Here is a 7,500-nt window from a genome sequence, read left to right on the forward strand (position 1 = left end):
AGTTGCGTTGGAAAGCTAACATTCAGAGCTTTCCAACCATATATGATAGTCTATGGTGGAGCACAAAATTGAAGCCAAACTAGAGTCATCTTTAGGCCCTAAAAACAAGAACATGAAGTGAAATCCAAGAAGGCTAGAGATTAGCCTTGGAGTGTGGCACGAGCACGTTGCCAACGTGCATATAAGGGTGCGTGTTTTGCAACAACGCCAGCCTCATTTCCCTGCTTTGGGAGGCTCTAGGCACGGGCACGTTGCCAACTTGGGAGTGTGGGTGCGTTTTTGGCAACAACTTGGCAGCTTGACCTTACCTTCTTTGAGGAACCATAACTTGAGCTAGGAAAGTCCAATTGAGGTGATTCCAGTGGCATTAGAAAATAGACATCAAGAGCTTTCCAATGATGTATAATAGTCCATATTGAGGCTGAAGGTTGACACTCAAATTCTGGGCTACATTTAGCATGAAAGTAGAGCCAAGAAGAGGAAAAGCAAGTTGTTGGCAACAACTTGGGCTAGCAACGCCCAAGTCTCATACTTCACTTCCAGGAAAATGTCTTGCACGTTGCCAACGTGCATTTGGCCTGGAGTTAGTGCCAATAACGCCAAGCCAATGGGCCAGAATTGGTGCCAACTTACTCTGCCTCCTCTATTCCTCACAAAGGCCAGAAACTTCATCAATTGAACCAGAAATTCAACAAAGAGAAAGCCCATATTGCTAACCCACTTGAAGATCTTTGAAAGAGCTTTAGGACTAGTATAAATAGAGATTTAGTTTGTACTTTGAAGGACTTTTACTTTTGAATACTTTTTAACACTTAGAATTTTTATATACTTTGAGCACTTTAACTTGGCTATTGTTAGAACTTCCGGGTACTCTCCCAGAAAGCTCATCTTTGGTTTTCTATTGGAATTCTTCTTCTTCATTTTCAAGTTTTAAAAAACTTCATTCTTCTTCTTCTTCTTCTTCCTTTACATTTAGTTTAATTTTGATTTATGGCAATTGTTGTTGAAATTGGAGCAATGACTCACTAAACCCCACTTTCATTAGGGGGAGGAGCTCTGTTTGTTGGAATGAATTGGTGAACCCATCTTCTCCTCCTCAATTCTAGTGGTTGATCTAAAGAGGGAACTCTTGCTCTTCATAGATTCAACCACCATCGAGAGAGGGGTTAATCTACATGAATTATGTGGTGAATTTGAGAAATGAGCCACATAATTCAGTTTAGAGTTCATCCTTTCATGATTTCTTTAATCAATATACCTTGGTTAGTATGTGAGATGTAACTCTCCTTGGTTGAGATTATAGGAATTGTGTGGCTGGATTAGATTTGAGCTTCATCTCTTCTCATGAACAATTAGATCACGAGAGTGGCAATTGGTTATGTTGAGAGAGATTGAATCACCAAGAGATTGGGATTCAATCACCCACTTGCAATGGATCTATACCCATGATTGAGGAAGATTTGACTAACATCAATTTATGAAAACTAGCATCTCTGATCCCTAATGATCCTCTCTATCATTAATTCTCATCTCTCTTGTTCTTAGTGTTTGAAAACCCATTGCCCAACTCCCTTCTACATTCTGTCAATTTACTATTCTTGTTATTACATTCTGTTCCTTTATTTCTTGTCATTTACTCTTATGTTCTTTAAATTTCTGCAACCTTTAATTCCTTGCAATTTATCTTTGATGTCATTTAAGTTTCTTGCACTTTAAGTTTCCGTCAATTACTTTCATTTTATTTCTCTATTCTAGTTCTTTACATTTTGTGTCATTTACATTCTTGCAATTATGTTCAAAAATCAAAATGCTCATGAAATCAAAACTATGTTTGCTTGACTAAATTTACCATTAACTAAAGTTGCTTAATCTACCAATCTCCGTGGGATCGACCTCACTCTTTGTGAGTTTTATTACTTGATACAACCCGGTATACTTGCCGGTTATACGTGAAATTCTAATTTTTACGTATCAAGTTTTTGGCGCCGTTGCCGGGGATTGGAAAAGATTGACAATGATTAAGTGAATGGTAGTTTAGATTAAGCATTTTCTGTGTTTTGCTTTGTACAGTTCTTTTAATCTTTTTGTTTTCTTTTTGACACTAAGTGTTTGTGTTATTGCCTCACTAAGAGATTCTCATCTGAGATATGAATTTCAATTGCTTTGGTGATTGTGTTTTACAAAACTTAAATGGAGTTTACCTCATCTTTTGATCAAACAAACTTTCTGGGATATCACCCACCACCACCAATCTCTAATGGTGGCTGGGAATATCACCAAGAAAATACAAATTCTGAGCACTCCAATCCATGGAGATTTGCTTCAGAGACACAAGATGAGCAAGAGAATCATATGGGATACCAACCACCACCACAAATGATTCATATCATTATCCTTATGGTGGATGGGAATATCAACAAGAAATGATGGATCATGAGCAATCAACCCAAATGGGATATGCCCCAAGGTCACATAATGATCAAGAAAGTTACATGGGGTATTTTCCACCACCACAAAATGATTCAAGTTACCATACTAATTGTGGTTGGGAAAATCAAGACCAAGGAATGATGGGGTTTGAGCAATCAAACCAAATGGGATGCTTCACAAGAACACAAATGATTCATACTCCTATGAATGGGACAACTATCCAAATTGTGATTGGGAAGGACAAAACCAAGGAGAATTCAATGTTTCTTATCCCATCCATCATGAGCCAGCACCTCTTAATTATCCAACCTCACCTCCAAATTTTTCATATCAAAATTCTTCACCACTTGATTATGCCTCAACACAAAGTTTCCTCCAAAATCCATACCAGTCATCCCATCAATCACACAACTTATTCCACACCCCTCAACACAACTTCACCACAATACATTCACGTCACCAAAATTACTCTCAACCTTCATCTCTTGAATTAACAGATGAGGAATACCTTGAAGGCATTGAAATACAGAGAAAACTAGTGGAATTTTACACAAAATCCCCATCTTGGGAAGAAACCATCCTCGAGCAGATAAATGGGTCCTTAGAGCAAACAAGAGGAACTTAGAACCATCAAACAGTACGGATGAAGACAAATTTGTGGGTGAGGAAGTGGAAAAGCAAGATGAGGAAGCCTCTGTGTCAAGAGAAATTTCAATGAAAAATGAGGTAGAGGTGGTTGAACCTGAAATTGCACTTGAGATGACAAGAGAACATGAAGACTCACAACTCTCACAAACTTCCCTGGACCAAAACGCCTCAACACTTGAAACCATGATTGAAAGGTATGAAGAGGAGATGAAGAAATGTTGGGAAGATCAACAAACCTCCTCCATGATAGAGCTCTTAAAGCAAATGTTGGGTGCAAAGAAAGGAGTGGAGGAGCATGAACGTGAGGAAGTCATTCCAGAGAATTCACACTCAAGTGAAGCAGAAAATCACATGAAGGAAGGGCTCATGGAACCACCAATACAAAAGGCTTTTGATGAAAAGAAGACTCCAACAATCACACAACCACCAAGACTTAGATTCAAGGAAGTGAAGGCAATTAACAAAAGCACCAAGAAGAGGATTGTGACCAAGCTACCAAGGACAACATTCATGAAGAAAAAAAGGTCAACCACAAGCAATCCTCCCCCTGATCCAGTAAGCAAGCTCAATCAAGCCATTAACAAAAGAAAGCTTGTTGAGGAGAGGCCAAGACAGGGGACACTAGCTGAATCTTCTTCCCCCTTAAGGTCATTCCTATTAACAAACTGGAAGAAGAGGAAGAAAGTGAACAACATGTCAACCATAGGTATAATTTCTCTTCTCTGCTTTGTTTTGTTCTTTGTTTTATTTAAATTCAATAAATTGGCATATGGTTACATTTTAAGTTTGGTGTTGCCTTGCAACAAATTGTTTCAATCTTCTTGGATGATTGCATCAAATCAAAAATGAAAGTGACATACCAAGATTCTAAGTTTGGTGTGCCATTTATTTTCTATGCAATTTATTCAAGCAACACTACTTGTCTGCATAATCATAATGCCTCTGCAGTTTTAGTTTTCTCTTTTGATTTGACACTTTTGCATTCTACTTGCTTTAGTTATTTTTCTATCTTTAAATGCTTTCATTTAGTTTGCTTATTAACTGTTTTTGTTAATACATTACCAAGAGATCCTTATTCATGACAGATTCTTAGCTTGGTGATTGTATTTAACATACAACAGTTTCATTTGCTTAGTTTTAATTCAAATAAATTGACATATGATTGCATTCTAAGTTTGGTGTTGCTATGCAACAAAATTTGTTTCCAATCTTTACTGGATACTTGCATTAATTCCAAGTGAAAGTGTCACACTAAGTTTGGTGTGCCACTTATCTTTTATGCAATGTATTAGGCTCACCTTCTTAAGTTTGCAATCAAAATGTCTATGTCTCCTGTGCCTTAATTGTTATCCTTAATTTTGCTTGCTTGAAACACATGTGCTACTAATGTTTCATTGTGTAAGACATTCATGATCTATCTTAGCCCCATAGCCACGGTTCTAATTGTTGCTTGAGGACAAGCAATCATTCTAAGTTTGGTGTGGGAAGGGAAAGAAAAGGAGGAAAAGGACAACAATAGAGAAGATAAATTACAAGGTTGTAAAGTTCTTTTTTTTCTCTCATTTGTTTCCAGCACTTTAAATTGCATGATTGTCTTATTACCTTCTCTGTATACATGTGAGATATGAATGGGCATAGTTTGATTTCTAAATTGCAATATGCTGCTGTGGCATTATGACCACCAACTTGAGTTTTGTGAATTCAAAAGCAATAAAGCATCATGATCATAAACAAACAAGGCATGAAAGAAGAACTTAGCATGTGCATACAAATATTGGAAAGCTAGTATGATTGATTGTTGCTCAAGTACATTAGACTTTATTTAATTGAAGTTTTCATCTAGGACTTTTTGTGAAATCTTTTGAAAATCATGAAAACCTTGAAGAAGCAAATGCAATTAAGGCAAGAAAAGAAAAAGGGAAAGAATGAGAAAGCTGAAGGCTCTGAGTACCAATGACAATTTCATTGTTATGTACTTGTGGTGTTTATGTATCAAGTAAAATGCTTGAAAACAAAACACTTAGAAGTCAAGGCTAGGCTCAAGTGCAAAAGCACTCCCTCAAAGCTCAAGGTTCTGAGCATCAATGATTAGAGAGTCGAGAAAAGAAAAGAAAAAATGAGCCTAATGAAGTCCTCTAATTAAATGCTTGTGGTGCTTATGTATCAAGTGGTAATACTTGAAAACAAAGCATTTAGAATCGTAGCTTTGTTATTAACTCATGGGGCAAAGCACCCAAAAGGAGAAGCTAATAAGAAAAATCAAAAGCTTGTTTCAAGGAAGAATTATAAGAAAAAGATTTCATAAAGTGAGCTAGATAGAAACATCAATCATTTACATTTCTTTTGTGATTGTAGCATGCATAGAAAACTAGCTTGCCATGAACATTAACTTGCTGTTCTTCTAACCTTGGATTGTCAATCTCTATTGCATGATTCTTTTCTTGCTTGAGGACAAGCAAGGTTTAAGTTTGGTGTTGTGATGCATTCGCATATTTGCCATTTTAACTAGTTAGTTTAGTTAGTTTTAGCTTAGGTTCATTCACTTTCTTTGAAATAAATGAGCAATTTTGTGAGTTTTCCTCCATTCATCCATGAACCAAGAATTAAGTGAAATTTGGCATAATTCATGCAAATAAATCAAGGAGTTTATATACAAGTTGATGTGAATGATTCCCTTGAAAATTATTGCATAAGATGGCAAAATTTTGAGGAAAGTTCTTTGGTTTATGTTAGGTGATGAAGCAAGAAGACAATGGAGCAAGAAAATATTGGAGAAAGGAAGAACAAGCAAGTTGGCAACTTGGAAATCAAGTTGGCAACTTGCTAGTGTGTGTCCAGCAGAGTTGGCAGCTTGACCTCCCCCTCTTCAAGGATGAATATCTTGAACCACAAGGATCCAATTGGCATGATTCCAATTGCGTTGAGAAGCTGACATCAAGAGCTTTCGAACGATATATAATAGTCCATAATGTGGCGAGGAATGGAAGTTCAAATCAGAGGGAAACTCAAGCCCCAAGAGCAAGGAAATGAAGCATTGCAAGTTGCCAACTTGAGCAGCAAGTTGGCAACGCCAGGAGCCATCAGGGGAAGCCACCAGGGGAAGAGTAGCACGTTGCCAACGCCAACACCAAGTTGGCAACGCCCAAGCCAAGTTGAAGAAGAGCCTGGCGTTGTTGCTGGCGTGTTTGCCAACAACTTGGGCAACAACGCCCAGGCAGCTTGAGGATGCTCTCTTCAAGAACGTGTATCTTGAGCTAGAAAACTCCAATTGAGGTGAAATCAGTGGCATTGGAAAGTAGACATCAAGAGCTTTTCAACCATATATCACAATATGAAATTGGAGTTCATTTGAAGGTTCAAATGTTGGCTTCATTTAGAGCCTCAAACATGGAAAGTATTGTTTCTGGATTGCTTACCAAGTTGGCAACGCCCAACCAAGTTGCCAACGCCCAAAATGAAGAGAGGAGCACCAACCAAGTTGCCAACACCCACAAGCCTTGCCATGCACGTTGCCAACGCCAGGAAGGGCACCAATCAAGTTGCCAACGCCCATAAGCCATGCCATGCACGTTGCTAACGCCCATAAGCCTTGCCATGCACGTTGCCAACGCCAGGAAGCAAACATGGAGCCTTGAGAAAGGCTCGAGCACGTTGCCAACGTGCTGAAGAGAAGGAGTGTTTGGCAACAACGCCAGGATGGTGAGGAAATTGTGATGCACGTTGCTAACTTGGAATGTATGGGCGTTATCCACAACAACTCCAACAAGGCAGCCTGAACATGTCCTCTTCAATGGAAGATATCTTGAGCTACAGAGATCCAAATTGAGTGCTTTCAGTTGCGTTGGAAAGCTAACATTCAGAGCTTTCCAACCATATATGATAGTCTATGGTGGAGCACAAAATTGAAGCCAAACTAGAGTCATCTTTAGGCCCTAAAAACAAGAACATGAAGTGAAATCCAAGAAGGCTAGAGATTAGCCTTGGAGTGTGGCACGAGCACGTTGCCAACGTGCATATAAGGGTGCGTGTTTTGCAACAACGCCAGCCTCATTTCCCTGCTTTGGGAGGCTCTAGGCACGGGCACGTTGCCAACTTGGGAGTGTGGGTGCGTTTTTGGCAACAACTTGGCAGCTTGACCTTACCTTCTTTGAGGAACCATAACTTGAGCTAGGAAAGTCCAATTGAGGTGATTCCAGTGGCATTAGAAAATAGACATCAAGAGCTTTCCAATGATGTATAATAGTCCATATTGAGGCTGAAGGTTGACACTCAAATTCTGGGCTACATTTAGCATGAAAGTAGAGCCAAGAAGAGGAAAAGCAAGTTGTTGGCAACAACTTGGGCTAGCAACGCCCAAGTCTCATACTTCACTTCCAGGAAAATGTCTTGCACGTTGCCAACGTGCATTTGGCCTGGAGTTAG

Source organism: Arachis stenosperma, chromosome 5, assembly GCF_014773155.1.
Source record: "Arachis stenosperma cultivar V10309 chromosome 5, arast.V10309.gnm1.PFL2, whole genome shotgun sequence".
Taxonomy (NCBI): Eukaryota; Viridiplantae; Streptophyta; class Magnoliopsida; order Fabales; family Fabaceae; genus Arachis; species Arachis stenosperma.